The 17,291-nt window shown below is 41.0% G+C and overlaps 1 protein-coding gene across 3 annotated transcripts in view; it reads left to right on the plus strand.

Annotated features, from left to right (window-relative positions):
• PLD5 (phospholipase D family member 5) overlaps positions 1-17,291 on the plus strand; it is a 1,783,935-nt gene that overhangs the window by 1,478,363 nt on the left and 288,281 nt on the right. The window lies entirely within an intron of this gene.

Below are 17,291 nucleotides of genomic sequence, written 5' to 3' on the forward strand. Positions count from 1 at the left end.
CGATCCTTAAGGGAGCTCTTTTATTTGGGGGATGGGCCTCTCATTAAAATTGCCTAAGGGTACCCTATGCTTTAACCTAATATGTTTTCTGGTATCTCCTGGTAAAATTAAAAACAAAGTGCGATACTATGGGAGAAATGTATTGACTTCAGCATCTTAGGTCTACATGTTTAAGGCACAACGTTTGCCACTACTGGTCAGTTGGCTTTCATCATGGTCGAATTTTAAATCCCTACTAATGTCTTAATTTGGAGATGTGTTTTCACAATTGCATATACATTTTCCTTGGTATCAGAAAATGACAGCCACACTCATTCAGACATGCCACACGTACAAACCAACCTGAGAGACACAGGATGCAGGGATCAGAGGAAACAACTGCGTAGCATGTGAGCCTGGACCTTTGACAAATGTGTGACTATAAGGTCGATCCATTTCCAATACTATGGATCCTATGGATCCTATGGCCCCTATGGGGCCCAGCGAATCGCCCTCTAACAACTTTAACTGAGGAAGTCACACAAAGAAGCTAATGTCTGTAAGAGTCTTACCAAAAGCTCACTCTCTGTACATTAGTAAGAGTAGGTCATGCTGACATCAATACATCCAACCAGACCTAAAATTAAATGAAGTTGAAACTTGTGCAAACAAATGGAAAAAGTAATTTAATAATGGCAAGTAAGTAGTGTAGAATTTTTGATTATATATCTTCCAAGATACCAGCTAAAAGTCAGAACAAGCATTGGCATAACCAATAGGTCTCGCTTTTGGGACCTTATAAGTGTTTAGCCATGCAGCAGTTGCATAACTAAATACTTATAAGGTCCCAAAAGTGAGACCTAAAAAAAGAAAAGGCATTTGGGATAGTACATTCTATTTAGGAGTTGTGTTTTATAGAATGTTTAATGAAAAGTCACGATTACTACAAGAAACATTTATTTCTCACTATCCACCCCTTGCTTGGACATTCTTTATTGCATACATTTGTAAGAAAAGCCGAACCAATAGCATTCGAAAGATGCAGCTGAACTGACATATTAAAACAGGTCAAGAAAAATTTCAGAGTTCAACCTTCACGTTATGAAATGCATCCACAGAGGGAAGGAAAAGAAATTAAAATGGTTAAAAAAATAAATTGAACAAAAACGGGAAAAGGCCAGTAAGGTTGCCTTCAGGGGAAAACGCACGTCTTCCAGACTCTGAGGTCTTTGAGTTCTTTGGAGTGTGGCCTACATTTTTCAATAAAGCCTCCGGTTCACTATGAATTAATGTGTTTCATGCTTTAGCAATTGAAAGAAAAAAAACACCATACACGATAAAAAAAAAGTAACAGAAAGGAGAACAGCTTTTCACCATATTAGTGCATCCGGCCATAATTAAGCTGTGAAGCATGCAGGGGACAAATAGTATCCAGGCTGCCTGCCAAACTCAAAAGTGATAAAACATTAAAATTGTGCCAAGAAGTTGATCCGCCAAAGGAACAGGAAAGTGAAACAAGCGGCCGCAAAAGTGATCGCAATCGCGATCAAACATCAAAGCAGCCATGTGGCCGCGAAAGTGAAAGCAATCGCGGTCAATCGTGGCGCGCGCCCACGCACATGCACTGTAGGTCTAGGCTGGCCTGGTAGCACTTTTTGGAGCCCTCTCAAAACGTCTCGCCAGACCAGCGCATGCGCTGGGTCAGGCGAGACCTAAAAAGGGAGAACAGAAGCGGATAGATCAGAGGACTGGCACAAAGGTGGGGCTAAAAAGGTAGAGAATGGTAGTAGTTGTGGGGTCATGGAAGGAGAGTGTGGGCTGGTAGTAGGGCAAAAATGGATGGAAGGAATGAGGGTTGGGAAAATTGGAGGAGCGTGGGGTGGGAGATAGGTGATATCCTACCCCCCAGGAAGCTGAATAAACATAGATATCAGCAAAGAGGAGTGAGAAGAGGAGGAGGTAGAGGAGCAGGAATGAAGGGTATTGAGAGGGGACATTTTGAAATGTAAGAAATCAAAAAGGAAGAGTTTGGAGAAATTCAACTGATCAGCAAAAAAATATTTCTCAAAGGGTTGACAGTCAAAGGATGAACTTGGCAGATAGAGGGTGGGAGGGTGGAACATCTACTGGAAAAGGCATGTATATTCTTGCCCTTTTGGGTACAAAATGAGGCATTCACCAGGTTAGATATAATAATTTAAATGCTATTCAGCTTACACTTGTTAAGGAAATACTTCAGAAGGAATGGGTCGTCAGAACCTGATTTGCCAAGACGCTTTTCAACTACCTCACATACAACCCAAAACTCACGATTTTGCAAATCAAATTCCATATGGAAAAAAATCATAACTTCATGAAATTTGCAAAATTCCCATTAAACTGCACAGGAGTAAAGAAGTGAAGGCCTGTAACTTTCCACAGCACTAACACGATCATGCATAGGAAAACCTAACAGTTAACCCTAAGCCCTGCTGTAAAAATGTAAATTGTGAAGCTGTGCATGAAACTATATGAATTTGTCTTCGGTCATAATCATTATAATGTGTAAAGTAAATTTCACATCACAAATTAAAAATGTCTGTCTTTTTTTATTTGATTTTACTCTTGCAAATTGTGTCTGGGTTGCTTTTTTAAAGTGCTTGCAACTCATGAAAAGGTTTGTAAAACTGATTTGTAAAATCCTAATATTGCAGTACAAAATCTACTCGAGCAGTTGCAAAATCAACTCATGCTGCACCCTCTGCGCACTGCCAGGTGCTGTTGCACTGATTTTTCAGCAGTAAACGTGCTGCTGGCGCTAAATCACAGCGCAAACAGCACGGCCTGCCTATTTCCTCCCATTGACAGAACTCTGCTGAATCTTGAGGGATTTTTATATTACTCTGTGGAATACTGCATGGTCAAATGCCACAAATTCCTCCCACCTCTATATAGAACCATATTATTGTTTTCGTTAGAGAGTCATTTCTATCCCATTATAGTTAACAGTGTTTACCAATTGTACAGGAGATGTAAGACACTGGACTTGGGTGGAAGAGTAGTGGAACAAAATTATTTAATAACAGAGGGTGGCCACCCCACCTTGGAGTCAGGAGGCCTTTTGATATAAGTGGAATCTTATTGGAAGGAAAATTATGCTCGTCCGCACTCGGGCTGGAAATTCTGGCCTGGAGGCGGAGCTTCCGGCCCGGAGGCGGGGCTTCTGGGCCGGAGGCGGGGCTTCCGGCCCGGAGGTGGGGATTCCGGCCAGTGGCGGAGATTTAGCCATGGCCATAATCTCCACCTCTGGGCCGGAAGCTCCGCCTCCGGCCCGGAAGCTCCACCTCGGAAGCCCCTCCTCCGGGCCGGAAGCTCCGCCTCCGGGCCGGAATTTCCCGAGTGCGGACGTAAAGTTAGTAGTCGTAAATCCATTCTGTGAATACCGAAAGTAGTAAGTGCATTCTGTGAATACCAAAAGTAGTAAGTGCATTCTGTGAATACGAAAATGGTAGTAAGTTTAGGATTTTGTCTTAAGTTAGTTCTGTGAATCGGGCCCTGTGATTGGCTGTTGTTTACAGCGTTTTTGCACTATTTTTTTAGCATAAAATGCATCCTCAGTCAAAACTTGAGAATGCATTTTGTGCCAAAATATAACGCTATTTGACAGATTTGTCTTTTATGTAATTGCACACAATTTTGTGTAATTTGTTGAAATTTCACGTAATTATGCAAAAGAAAATTATACCAATTTCACATACCCCTACTGGCAGGTGTTCTATCTGTTCTCCTACTGATTGTATAAAGAAGACTTAAAGCTAGCTACTGATGCTTTTTCTGGAAGGCTTTGCTAAGTTATGCTTTGAATAGTAGCCCAGATTGCCTGTGGGGTGCCTCAGGGAGGAAGGAATTTTCTGGGTTGCACATTTCTCTATGCACCCTTGCCAATGTCGCCACTGATAGTGTGCACTTTCCAACTACAAATCGTTTGAGCATAGGACAGCAGCTATGACTTACTGCACAAGTTAGACTGTTCAGTTCCCCCCCTGCTATCAGAGATGGCCAAGGAGGATCCTGCAGGGTACACACTGAACCACTGGTATTGGCCACACTCCCACTTGAGGAGTACCAGAAGCATTGAGACTGATTGAGAGGCGTTCCAAGCTGATCCCTGTCTCCAAGACCTTTACTCTGTGGCACCAGGTGATTCTTCCTGGAGGTTCACAGCTCTAGCACACATTTCCTTTGCTCTTTCACCCATACTGTATGTCCTTGTTGACTCTTGGATCTCTGCTGGAAGGGTTCCCCTCTCCAGGTTTCCAGCCAGTGATTTGTGGTTTGACAAATGTACATATTCAACTGTTGTAAACCTTTTAAGACCTGGTGTTGTGGAAAGGCATACATGTATCTGTATTTGATTGTGAGTGGATGGACTATTTTAATGTATTTATGAGGTGTGTGACAAGGGTGTTGCTGTGCTGTAATCAGTGACACCATATTGTTAGTGTGCCATTTTCACATTCACTTCCTGTGAACTTGGTGCAATTTTTGCTCCCTTTATTTTTCAGTATTTTATTTATTGTTTTGGCTGACAGCCTTACAATATGTTAAAAAAGAAATAAAAACATGTAGTATAAGCACTATTCAGTAAAAACATGCGCACACCAATCTATCAACAAATTCAATAAGAAAAATGTAAATACAAAGACAGTAAAATGCAAGAAAAGTGTCTTTCCATCAAAGGCCTTCAACGAGAAAAAAATGCATGTTTGAATTCTTCAGACACAGTAAAGTGCAAATGCAATGGGAAAGGTACATATTGCCATCACAGGTTACCCTCCTAAATATAAACATATATATCACTGTTGTTTAAGAAAACCTAAAAAGTTGAGAATTTACTTTTTTCAAGTTGTAAACAGTTTGTCCACCCACCTAGAAAGTAAAAGTGCAGTGCAATTAAGTAGTGCAAAATTATTCGACTTGTACATAAAATTATAATGTGTTCCATGAATTCTTCGGACATAGTAAAGTGCAAGTACAATGGGAAAGGTACATATTACCGTCAGAGGCTACCTCCTAAATATAAACATATACATCACTTTTAGTTAAGGAAAAATAGAAAGTTAAACATTTTCTTTTTTCCAGTTGTAAACAGTTTGTCCATCCACCCAGGAAGTAAAAGTGCAGTGCATTCAAGTAGTGCAAAATTATTCAACTGATACATACAATTATAATGTGTTCCGTGATAGAAACAACCAAGTTCATAAAGCTTACCTACTTAAACATAATCCTAGAGTGGAGGGCAACTCTTTCAGGCAGGGCCACGTAACCCATAAATATGACGCTACAGAGGTAACCACAGTCATATCACCTGGTTTAATACATACAGCCTTTGGGGTTTAACACAACTGACCCCATAGAGTTGAACGAGGGGAAAAATCCATCTCTATCGAGCGGCTACATATTTATTGCAAAACAGCATAAAATGGGTTAGATTATCCAGACCACCAACACTACACTCACAGCAATAAAATCGGTAATCAAACAGATGCATACACATCTAGTTGGGAGGATGCCTAACCAGAATCTTCACTTTAATTCAGGGTATAGCATGTCCAGATATTCTGGACATGAAAGGCCATAGGTGTTATTAAAGTATTTACTTCTAGAACACCTGACCTCCTGAGGCGGAAGCCGGGAGAGACGCATTGCTGCTTTTTAAAAATTGATTGTATTTTGGTGATTTTAAACACAAATCCTACCTTCACTCTCCCCTGGGCACTACCGCGCTGCAGTTGAGAACGTTGCCGCGGGATACCTGATTGTGTTGCCGCCATTCCCCGGGACACAGAGGCCACGCCCACAAACTCCAGGCCACGCCCCCTCCGATCAGGCTATTTAAAGCGCGCTGATTTGCTAGCGCGTCCTAGAACACCTGACCTCCTGAGGCGGAAGCCGGGAGAGACGCATTGCTGCTTTTTAAAAATTGATTGTATTTTGGTGATTTTAAACACAAATCCTACCTTCACTCTCCCCTGGGCACTACCGCGCTGCAGTTGAGAACGCTGCCGTGGGATACCTGATTGTGTTGCCGCCATTCCCTGGGACACAGAGGCCACGCCCACAATCTCCAGGCCACGCCCCCTCCGATCAGGCTATTTAAAGCGCGCTGATTCGCTAGCGCGTCCTAGAACACCTGACCTCCTGAGGCAGAAGCCGGGAGAGATGCATTGCTGCTTTTTAAAAATTGATTGTATTTTGGTGATTTTAAACACAAATCCTACCTTCACTCTCCCCTGGGCACTAACGCGCTGCAGTTGAGAACGCTGCCGCGGGATACCGGATTGTGTTGCCGCCATTCCCCGGGACACAGAGGCCACGCCCACAAACTCCAGGCGACGCCCCTTCCTGTTCACTCACTCCCTACTTAACATGTGCGTCTTCCGGACGCGCAGCGGACGAGCGCAGCGGGCGCGACGATGGCGCGCCGAAGGCGTGCCTAAAGAAAGCCCGTCTACGCCCGTCCGCGACCAAACCGCGGCCGGGGCCGGACATGCTGGCGGTGAGGAGCATAAGGGCAGAATCGTGCGGTCGCGGGAAAACCTGTGGTCTTTAAACACCACGGCTGATGCCTGCGCTCACAGGACCGACCTTGGGACTACCACCCTCCCTCGGGCTTGTGGGGCGTGTGGGATAGGACTAGGAATGCCGGATGGCTGGAAGGGGAGGGGTTGATTAAACCCAAGCCACCAGCCAACAGAGACCTCAGAGCGGGCCTTCTGAACTGCAGATCCCTTGTTAAACATGCAGATGACATCTGGCTGCTACTGGAAGGGCATCAGTGGGATGCGCTGTTTTTAACAGAAACGTGGCTCAATGAGGACAACATGACCGCCATTGCACTGGCTGTACCCTCCGGGTATAAAATATGCCTCTCCAACCGGATAGGTGAAAAAGGGGTGGGGGTGTGGCTGTCATATTTAAAGAACAGCTCACACTTACATCTTCAACCCCTACTCTTATTCAGGGACTAGAGGGACTACACTTCTGTTTCCAGGTGGGACCTCAACTATCCCTAGCGGGACTAGTTATTTACCGCCCTCCTGGGGGAGAAGAGTCCCACCTGAACACTTTGATGGATACTATCATTCAGAGTTCCCTCCTTCACCCTCAATTTCTCGTTGTTGGTGACTTTAATATTCATATGGATAGGGAGGATTGTGTCCCCGCAGAAATTCTGAGGTCCACATTACATACAGCCAATTTAAGACTCATCAACAAGGGCCCCACGCACAGAGCGGGCCACATGCTTGACTTAATATTTTCTAATATTAACAACGTGACGGCAGAAACACCGCTGCCGCTGGTATGGTCAGACCACTCTCTGATTCCATTTCAACTAAAGTTAGCGGCTGACAAACCTGCAACTAGCAAGTGCTCTTTCACGAAGAGACAATGGAAGAAGCTAGTCCCCGCTGCGATGGGACCAGTTCTTGTCCAGAGCACACCTACCCTCACCTCAAATGTCGACATTGACGCACAGCTACTTAATGACTGGGTCGGAAATATGGTGTCATCCATTGCACCAGCATCACACGCTATATCCAAGCGAGATTCTCCATCCGCCCCCTGGTTTTCGCAGGACCTCAGAATACAAAAATCTGATTGCAAAAGGCTGGAGCGGCTTTGGAGGCTAAATTATGAACCCCTAGACAAAGCCCGATACAAGGAAGCATCCAAAAAATTACACAAAGCCATTAGAAAGGCAAAAAACCAGTTCTACGCTGATGCTATTCAACAAGCTGAACATTCGAGCAGAGAAACCTTTAAAATAGTACAGTCTTTCTTTAAACCTAGGTGTATTGAGAGGGAGGTTCCCCCAACAACCACGCTGTGCAATAACATTTCTGACTTCTTCGACTCAAAAATTAAACAAGTCTATGAGTCCTTTGGACAAGAGAAGAAAACGGTAAAAATGGACTTGGCCGATAAAATGTCGAAAGGCGCTACCTTGATACAATTTGAGCCGATAGCTCTAAACGCGGTTACGCAAGCACTAAGCCGATGTAAGTCAGGATCTCCTGACGACCCCTGCCCTCCCAAACTCTGGAACACCAGAGCTGATTTTGTGGCTCCCACCTTTCAGAAAATATGGAATAGGTCCATCTCTTCCGGGGTATTCCCGAACATCTGGAAGCACGCCACTCTCCTCCCGCTAAAGAAAAAACCAAATGGGGACCCCAAGGACCTTAGCAATCTTCGTCCGATCTCTTTGCTGGCAGCCCCAGGCAAAATGCTTGAAAAACTTATCCAGCGCCAACTGAATACATTTATTGAAGATAATAATATACTACACGAGACGCAATCAGGCTTTAGACCCGGCTTCAGCACTGAGACAGCTCTAATTGAGGTGGCGGTGTCAGTGAGGTGGTCGATGGATTCAGGAGACTCAGCGATGCTGGTGCTCCTGGATCTGTCGGCCGCTTTTGATACGGTCGACCATGCTAAACTGCTGTCACGTCTAGCGGAGTTAGGCATCCAGGACCAGGCACTGGGGTGGATACAGTCGTTTCTGACCCAGAGAACACAGAAGGTGGCGCTAGGGACTGTCTCTTCAACACCTAAGGCGCTCAGTTGCGGTGTCCCCCAGGGTTCGGCTCTTAGCCCACTTTTATTCAATATTTACCTGGCTCCACTCTTCACGCTGATTGCCAACTGGGGGGTTAAGGCAATTTCATATGCCGATGACACCCAACTGGTGTTCCCGTATTCAGAAGTGTCGGAGGCGTCCTTTTGAAGTTTCAAGGGTTGTCTCCAAGATGTGGCCTGCTGGATGAATACAAATAAACTAAAACTTAACGCCAACAAGACGGAAGTGATTTTTTTCGGCAACGGTCCACCTCCTCCACCTCAACTCTGGTGGCCGGCAGAGATGGGACAAGCCCCCTCGCCCAGCCACTCGGCAAAAAATCTGGGAGTGCGGTGGGATGACAGGCTGTCCTTTTCATCACACATCCAGCAAATAGTTGGTTGCTGTCTGTGTAAGCTGAGGAATCTTCGTAAGATTCTGCGACTCTTACCGGTAAGCTGCCGAAAAACAGTTATCCATGCCACAGTGACATCAAGGCTGGACTACGCCAACGGCCTGTATCTGGGCTTACCAAAATACCTTATACAGCGACTACAACTGGTCCAAAATGTGGCTGCGAGACTACTAATGCGGATCCCTTTTAAGCACTCAGTCTCTCCGCATCTTCTCTCCCTTCATTGGCTACCAGTAGCAAACAGAATAAAATTCAAGGCACTTACATTGGCCTTCAGATCACTGTATGGCACCTGTCCAAACTATCTGAAAGCCCGATTGCCTAGATACACCCAAGCTCGCTCCCTCCGATCCAACAACCGTGTTCAGATTGCAGTCCCTAGAGCAAAAAGAGCACGGCTGGGAGGACGCACTTTCTCGGCCAATGTGGCAACAATCTGGAACACCCTGCCCCCTGCTCTTCAACAGGCCCCCTCCGAGGCTTGCTTCAAGCGCATGCTGAAAACCTGGCTCTTCGCTCAACCACGCTAGTTGACTACACCTTTAGCCCTCTTGGTCAAAATTATTTTGTTCTTGCAGCGCCGGGACACCTCCGTGTGAGGTAGCTGTTCGCGCTTTACAAAATTCCGTATTATTATTATAAGATCCCGGCTTTAGCTCCCAGCATTTTTTATCTGCATATATTCGTGGTACCGTTCTTTAATCATAGCTGCATTATCCTGTCTAACACTTACAGGAACATCCCACAGAGACATCAACTGTAATTCCGTCAACATTTTTTGTACATGTGATGACCATGTATAGCCTCGACAGGAGCAACTGGCTGAAACTTCCTCTAAAGTTTCTAAAAAACTGTGGTCTTAGGATGTCTTAACAATCTCACCCAAGAGAATTGGCCTGAGAGCAATAGTTTCTGATATAGGGATAATATTAAGCTCTGTGTACAGTGCCGCTAGGGGGGTACCTGGCCCAAGCCCCAGAAAATTATGGAGGAAATTATTCTCAATAACTTGGCGTAGGCGGACATTCCCAAATCCCCATAATTCCTCACTATACAGTGCGGCCGCCACTGCCCTTTGCTTATAGATTTGTAAAATAACACTAATACTTCTGGCACCTGCCTGATGTCTAAACTTTAAAACTGCTCCAGCCAATTGTCTTAACACTAGCGTGGCCTTCTGTATTTGGCAGTCCCCTCGTAAATTCTCTGTAAATCGAATACCCAAATAGTCAAACAGCTTGACAATATCTAAAGGGATAACTTCGACTAAAGGCTTTTGCTTAAAACAGGGGGGGGGGGGTGACGACGCGCTCGATTCAAAATGGCCGCCTCCCGGTGAGCTTTAGCGCGTTTTTCGCCCGTTTTTACTTTATAACGACGAATTCTTGTCAGAAAATTCACTAAAAGGAGGTCGCTGCATGTATAAGGACCATACCTGCGTTGTGGAGTAGATTCCTTCGATTTTGTGCACCGGAAGTGGTGTTTTTCAGCTCCTGGTTCCAGCTCCCAGCTCTGCCTTCAGGTACAGCCATGCTTTTCTGTCAAGGGGGCACAGTGATCATTCAAGAAAGGGCCTGGCTTGGGCCTAGCCACTCCCACAGCCCACTTTAGCTGCTGCACCAGTCCTTCTTAGGATATCTCCACAACTTTCATTCTATTTTCTTACAAACTGCTTATTTATTTATAAATTTAAGTATTTTTTCAAGAAAATGGATAATAAAAATTCTCTTCACAGTAAAAGGAGACAGCAGGTTTCTCCTCCACCAGTTAAATCAAAAGTGGTAGAGTCAGCTGAACCTTCCTTGTCTTTAATACTGGAGGAAATTCAGGCTCTGCGTGCTAATACAGATGCAATTGCGTCTGACGTTAAAAACGTATGCAAAGAAATGGCTAGTTTGTCAATGAAAATATCGGATAATTCAATTAAAATACAAGATAATAAGGTTAAAGTCGACGCTGTCACTCCACTTGTGGCAAAAATTTCACCTATGTGCTCGCTACTGTTGGACATGGAAAATCGCAGTAGACAATATAATCTACGCATATTTAATTTACCAGAAGATGTTGAGGGAGCTAACTGTAGATTATATTTGGAGAATCTAATTCCTGGCCTCTTAAGGCTCGCATGATTCCCTCCCATCGAAACCCTCTGCACACAAAACCGCGACAAATGATCTTTAAAGTTCTTCGTCACCACCATTTGGTTTTAATCCGAAAAGCAGCACGAGAAATCCCTTCACTGATGGTTAATGGGAATAAAATATTTATTCATCAAGATTTTGCCAAAGAAACTGTTTCAGTTCGCAAGGAATTCACTGCTCTTCATTCTCAGCTAAGAAGTCTTGGCTTCAAATATGGTCTTTTTGATCCATCGACGATGCGCATTTGGAAAGATAATTTCTCGAAATCCTTTCATCGTCCTGAAGAACTAAGACGCTTTATAGATCAACAGTCACAGCATTCAATGGATACTCATGACTCTGCTACTTGATTTCTGCCAGTTTTGCCTTTTCTGACAAACCCCTGATATTTTCTTACATTGGGCTCCAACGGTTCCGGTCATGCTTGTAAAGCGTGTGTGCGTTTCACGTTTCACATTTATGTCTTCTGTTTGTCGTTTTTTTCCATGTTTTTCTTTTCTCCTTCCCTTCTGCTTGTTCTGGAGCTACTTTTTTCTCATTCTCTTTACCTTATCTTACTTTCCGCTTCTTGATCTCTTTTCTCTTACCCTCCTATTATGGCTAATGTTCATAATCTTAAAGTAGTTTCATTAAATGTTAAAGGTTTGCGCCATCCAGTTAAACGTACAAAAATGTTAGATCACTTAGGTAGTTGCAAAGTGGATATTTGTTTTATACAAGAGACTCGTATAGATGACAAAATCTTAGATTATATGAAGAAAAAGTGGGTTGATATTATTGTCTCTTCTCCTGCTAATGGAAAAAAAATGGTGTGGCTATTCTTTTTGCAAAAAAATTACATTGTCAAATTGTGATTAAAAATTCAGATGCTGATGGTAGATATATAATCGTTAAAATTAAAGTTCATGATTCATTCTTATTTTTATTAAATGTTTATGGTCCTACTGCGGATGACCCTGTTTTTTGGGCTAATCTTACAACGGAGGTTCTAAAGTTTGGTAATGTTCCTTTAATTGTTGGAGGTGATTTTAATGTAATATCTGATCCTTTATTAGATAGATTATCTCTTACTAAATTTCACCCTCTAAAGTTTATTATGCTTTCAAATCATTTATTCAAACCACTAAGTTAGTTGATATTTGGCGATTATATTTCCCTACAGAAAAAAGTTTTACATTTTTTTCAAACCCTCCTAATTCCCATTCTAGATTTGATTATTTATTATTTTCCAGGCACCTAATTAACTCTGTAATTACTCCTAAGATTGGTAACATTGATGTCTCGGATCATGCTTTGATTTCTTTTGTTTTGAATTTAGATTCAACTTTTACTAAGCAATCTAGATGGCGAATGAATACAGGCATAGCTTTAAATGAATATAACAAACTAAAGCTTTTATCCGCCATTCAAGATTATTTTGTACTCGACCCTGAAGGTTCTACTTCTATGATTAATAGATGGGATGCTTTTAAAGCCTATATTAGGGGTGTAATGATCTCTATTATGGCCCACGAAAATAAAACCTTTAACGCAAATGTTAAAAACTTACCAAAACAAATTGCGAAATTTGAACGACTTTTTATTACATCTAATGATCCTCAATTTAGATTTAAACTACAAAAACTTCGTTATGAGTTTAACTCAATTCTTAGTAAAAGAGCTGGCATTCAAATTTCTAATGCTAAAGCCAGATTTAGCTTGAATGCCAACAGATCTGGAAGACTTTTAGCTAATTATTTACGCATAAAACAAGATAAAACTCAAATCAATTCAATTCATGGTCGTAATGGTAAAATTGATTTATCTCATAAAGAAATCGTTAATGAATTTTTGAATTTCTACTCTAATTTATATAATAAGCCAGACTTTCAGGATTTTTCTTTAATTGATTCTTTTTTAACTACATGTGGATTGCCCAAGATCTCACAATCAGATAAAATTGGGCTTAATGCACCCATTACTAAGGATGAAATCTTATTAGCCATAAAATCTCTTTAAAAAAATAAATCACCTGGTCCCGATGGGATTCCGGTGGAATGCTACAAAGAATTTCAACCACAACGGTTACCTTTTTTATTTCAACTTTTTACGTTTTTTGGTTCTACAGGAAGTACCTCTGATTCTTTTACTGAAGCTTTAATTATTGTACTTCCCAAGCCGGATAAAGATCCTATATCTTTAATTAATCAACATTGTAAATTATATGCTAAAATACTTGCTACTAGATTAGGCCCTATATTAGACTCTATTATACACCCTGACCAAACTGGTTTTATGAAGAATAGATATTCTGCGAATAATACAAGAACTCTGCTACATATTATTGAACAAAGTTCTACTTTAACTTTACCCTCAGGAATTTTGGCCTTAGATGCTGAAAAAGCTTTTGATAAAATCCATTGGCAATTTTTATTTCATACATTATCATCATTCAATTTTGGTGATTCTTTTATCCGCATGATTTCAGCTTTATATTTTGCCCCCACTGCTCGTTTATTTATCAATGGCCAAGTTTCGAATCAATTTTCCCTTTTTAGAGGTAAAAGACAAGGTTGTCCCCTTTCTCCACTTTAGTTTTTATTGGCATTGAACCCTTCCTTACTTCTATAAGAACATGTGATCATATTAAAGGAATCAATATTAAGGATGTTATTGTTAAAACCTTAGCTTATGCTGATGATGTCCTTTTATTTATTAGTGATCCTATATCCTCATTCCCCTTCTTATTGGAAAGTATAGCAAAATATTCTGTAGTTTCTGGATACAAATTAAATACTAACAAAACTGAATTTTTTCCCTTAAATATTTCTTGTACTCCTGATAGGATTCCCATGAATAAAAAATATTTGGCAAATGAGTAAATTAAAATATCTTGGTACTTTATTTTCTTCATCCTTAAAATCAACAATTACTTTAAACTGTGACTTCATGTTAAATTATACTAAAGACAAAACGTCCAAATGGTCACCATTACATCTTTCATGGTGGGGTAGAATGGATTCTATCAAAATGACTATCGCTCCTAAAATCTTCTACACCCTTGCCATGATTCCTACTTAATTTCCATTAAAGTTTTACAAAGATGTTGATAAACTTCTCTTCAAGTTTCTTCTTGAACAACAAGTCACCTCGTATTAGTTATAAAAAATTCAAAGTGCCCAAATATAATGCTGGGTTTGGTATCTCTGACTTTTTTCTTTATCATAAAGCCTTTATTTTAAAACAAAGTTCCATGTGGTTTAATCACTCCTTTTTAAATAATCCACCTGCTTGGCTATATATTGAGAAATTGATAGTAAATCCATTTCCATTACCCACTTTGTTAACCATGTCTAACAATGCATCATTTTTTCATAAATCGGTTATTCTTAAATCCACTAAAATGATTTTTAATGACCTAGATTCAATTTTTTTTATTTACCATGAATAATACTGAAGACTTGTCACTATGGTATAGCAATGTCATTAAATTGAATAGAAATGTTAGTTTCTGGTATCCATGGATTAAGGCTGGTATATTTTATCTTAAAGGTGTGTATTCCAACAACACTTTCATTTCATTTGAAGCGTTACAGACAAGATTTGGTTTATCTCAGTCCAACCTTATTAAATATCAATATTTGTGCAATTCAATCTTAGGTTCTTTCCCTCATGCTATTCCTTCTAATGTTACAGCTGATTTATCAATGTATATTCACACTGTTTCCAAATCATCTCATGGTGTTTCTATTCTATATAAACAATTATCAAATACTTTAGGTAACAACATAGATATGATTTAAACTTTTTGGAATAATGAACTTTCACTTTCCTTGTCTACTGACACATGGAAAAATATTTGGCTTAGTAGTATATCTGGATGGTTACCTGTTTCACTCTACCAAACCAATTCTTATATTTTATTCAATTGTTTATGGACTCCTTTACGTTTGTTCCAAGCTAAACTTCTTCCATCTGCAAATTGTTGGCATTGTAAATTGCAACCAGGTACGTTCACACATATGCTTTTTGATTGCCCTTTAGTTTTTAAATTTTGGACTGAAGTTTGGGATATTATAAAAAAAAAATAAAGATTCATGTTGATGTCTCCTACCAAATGTTAATATGCAAATCTGCTATTTTGTCACAGAACCTAAATGATTTAGAAGGTAAACTTTTCAATTTCCTAATTTCAGCAGAGTTGAAATCCATTACTTTCTGTTGGAAAGATGTTTCTATATTATCTGTTAATGCTTGGTGGTCCTGGGTTATTTTTACGAGAAGAGGTGCTCAGTTGTCCATGAATGGAATTATTCATAATTCTAACTCTTATCACTCTTTTTGGATACCTGTTGATGTTTATTTATCCTATTAATGGTATATTTATAGATTAGCTTTCTTTTTATTGCAATTATTAACCACTAAGTTATAAGATATAGTAGCTCTATTTATAGAAAGTGCATTAGTTTTTTGTAACTGTTCCCGCCCTTCTTTCCCCCTTTTATGTTTCATATGAATATGTACCATTTTCTTATCTTTTGTAATTATTTTGTTGGTTTTGTAATTTATAAATTGTGAATAGGTATTTTCGCTATATAATATTTTTTATGTATTGTCTGTGTTTATTATCTATAAACAAAACTCAATAAAATATTTTGAACTCGAAAACAAGGTGAGGGCCTCAATACCATACACTTTGTTTTACTACCATTGATGTTTAATGACTTCTACTCACAATACTCCACAAAATGTGTTAGTAGCCTATGGGCAGCATTTTCTGTTCCTGCCATCAAAACTACGTCATCCGCTTATAGTAGCATTGGCGCCCACTTCACGGCTACAGCTGGAATATCTATGGGGTCTGCATCATTTAAAAAAAGGTTAAATAGCAAGGGAGCCAACAAGCACCCCTGCCAGACACCTTTTTTTGACCGGGAAGGGTGCAGTGCAATCCCACCCGGCCCATACCGTACATTGGCAATGTTATTAATATGCAGAGCCTATATGGCCAGTATTAGCAAGGAGTCAACACCCAGATCCACCGATGATCTTCACAGCTTCTCTCTACTATATCAAAAGCTGGTTTCAAGTCCACAAATATATTAGGTACAGCAATGTCTTCCTCAACACCGTAAACTTATAGGATGTCATATACAATCGGAGAGCCTAATCAATGGTCTCAATGCAAGGCCTAAACCCAGCTTGCACTTCAGTCAAGATGTTATGAGCATCGACCTACTCATGGAGGCGGTTGAGCATAACTTTCCACAGAATTTTTCCTGCACCATCTAGAGGAGAGATCAGACGGTAATTGAATGGACTGGTTCGAATGCCTTTCTTATGGGTTGGCACAATAAAGGCTGAATGCCATGAAGGGGGAACAGCATTTCTAGCAAGTGCCAAATAAAACACTTTGGTAAGGGTGCTGTCCCACAAGTACCCCTCTTTGCAATATATATCGGTGGGTACCAAATCGGGCCTGGAGCTCTGTATTTCTTTACATCAGTGAGGACTCTCACCACCTCTGGTACTAAGCTATCAATAACACAAGGCCCAGAGCAGATGTTCTCTCGAGCTGTCAGGGGTGTTATGGAGTTGACACTATGGGGCACATGCATCAAGCCTTTTTCCGTTCACAAACGGGCCGATTCGCATAGTCGGCCTGTTTGCAAATGGAAGAAGGCCTTTTTAGATGCATGTACCTTTTGTCATTTGCATTTTAGGTATTCACAATTTTTTGTGATTACCCAAATTGCGAATGCATTTAGGAAACCGCAATTTGCAAATCCCTATTTGCCGATGCATGTAGCCTTTCCTAAATGCAAACTGTGCCTTTAGGAAATGCTAATTACCATCAACTTCCAGTTGATGGTAATTTGTGCATGCTTTGAGAAAAGCACAAAGATGTATTTTTCAAAGTGCCATATAGCACACACATGCCCTTAGAGCATGTGTGTGCTTCCAAGTGCCCACTTCCTTTTTTGGGGTGTGCTTCAGGTGGGCCTTAGGCCCCCGGGCACCCTTGGATATGCATTTGCAATTTGCGATTACCAATTTGGTAATCGCATTTTGTGAATACATTACCATTCATTCCTATGGGCCTGTTGGCTCATAGGAATGAATAAAGTCACATTAGCTAATAGCGATTTGCAATTTCCAAATCGTAATTAGC

Source organism: Triturus cristatus, chromosome 6, assembly GCF_964204655.1.
Source record: "Triturus cristatus chromosome 6, aTriCri1.1, whole genome shotgun sequence".
In the NCBI taxonomy this organism is placed as follows: domain Eukaryota; kingdom Metazoa; phylum Chordata; class Amphibia; order Caudata; family Salamandridae; genus Triturus; species Triturus cristatus.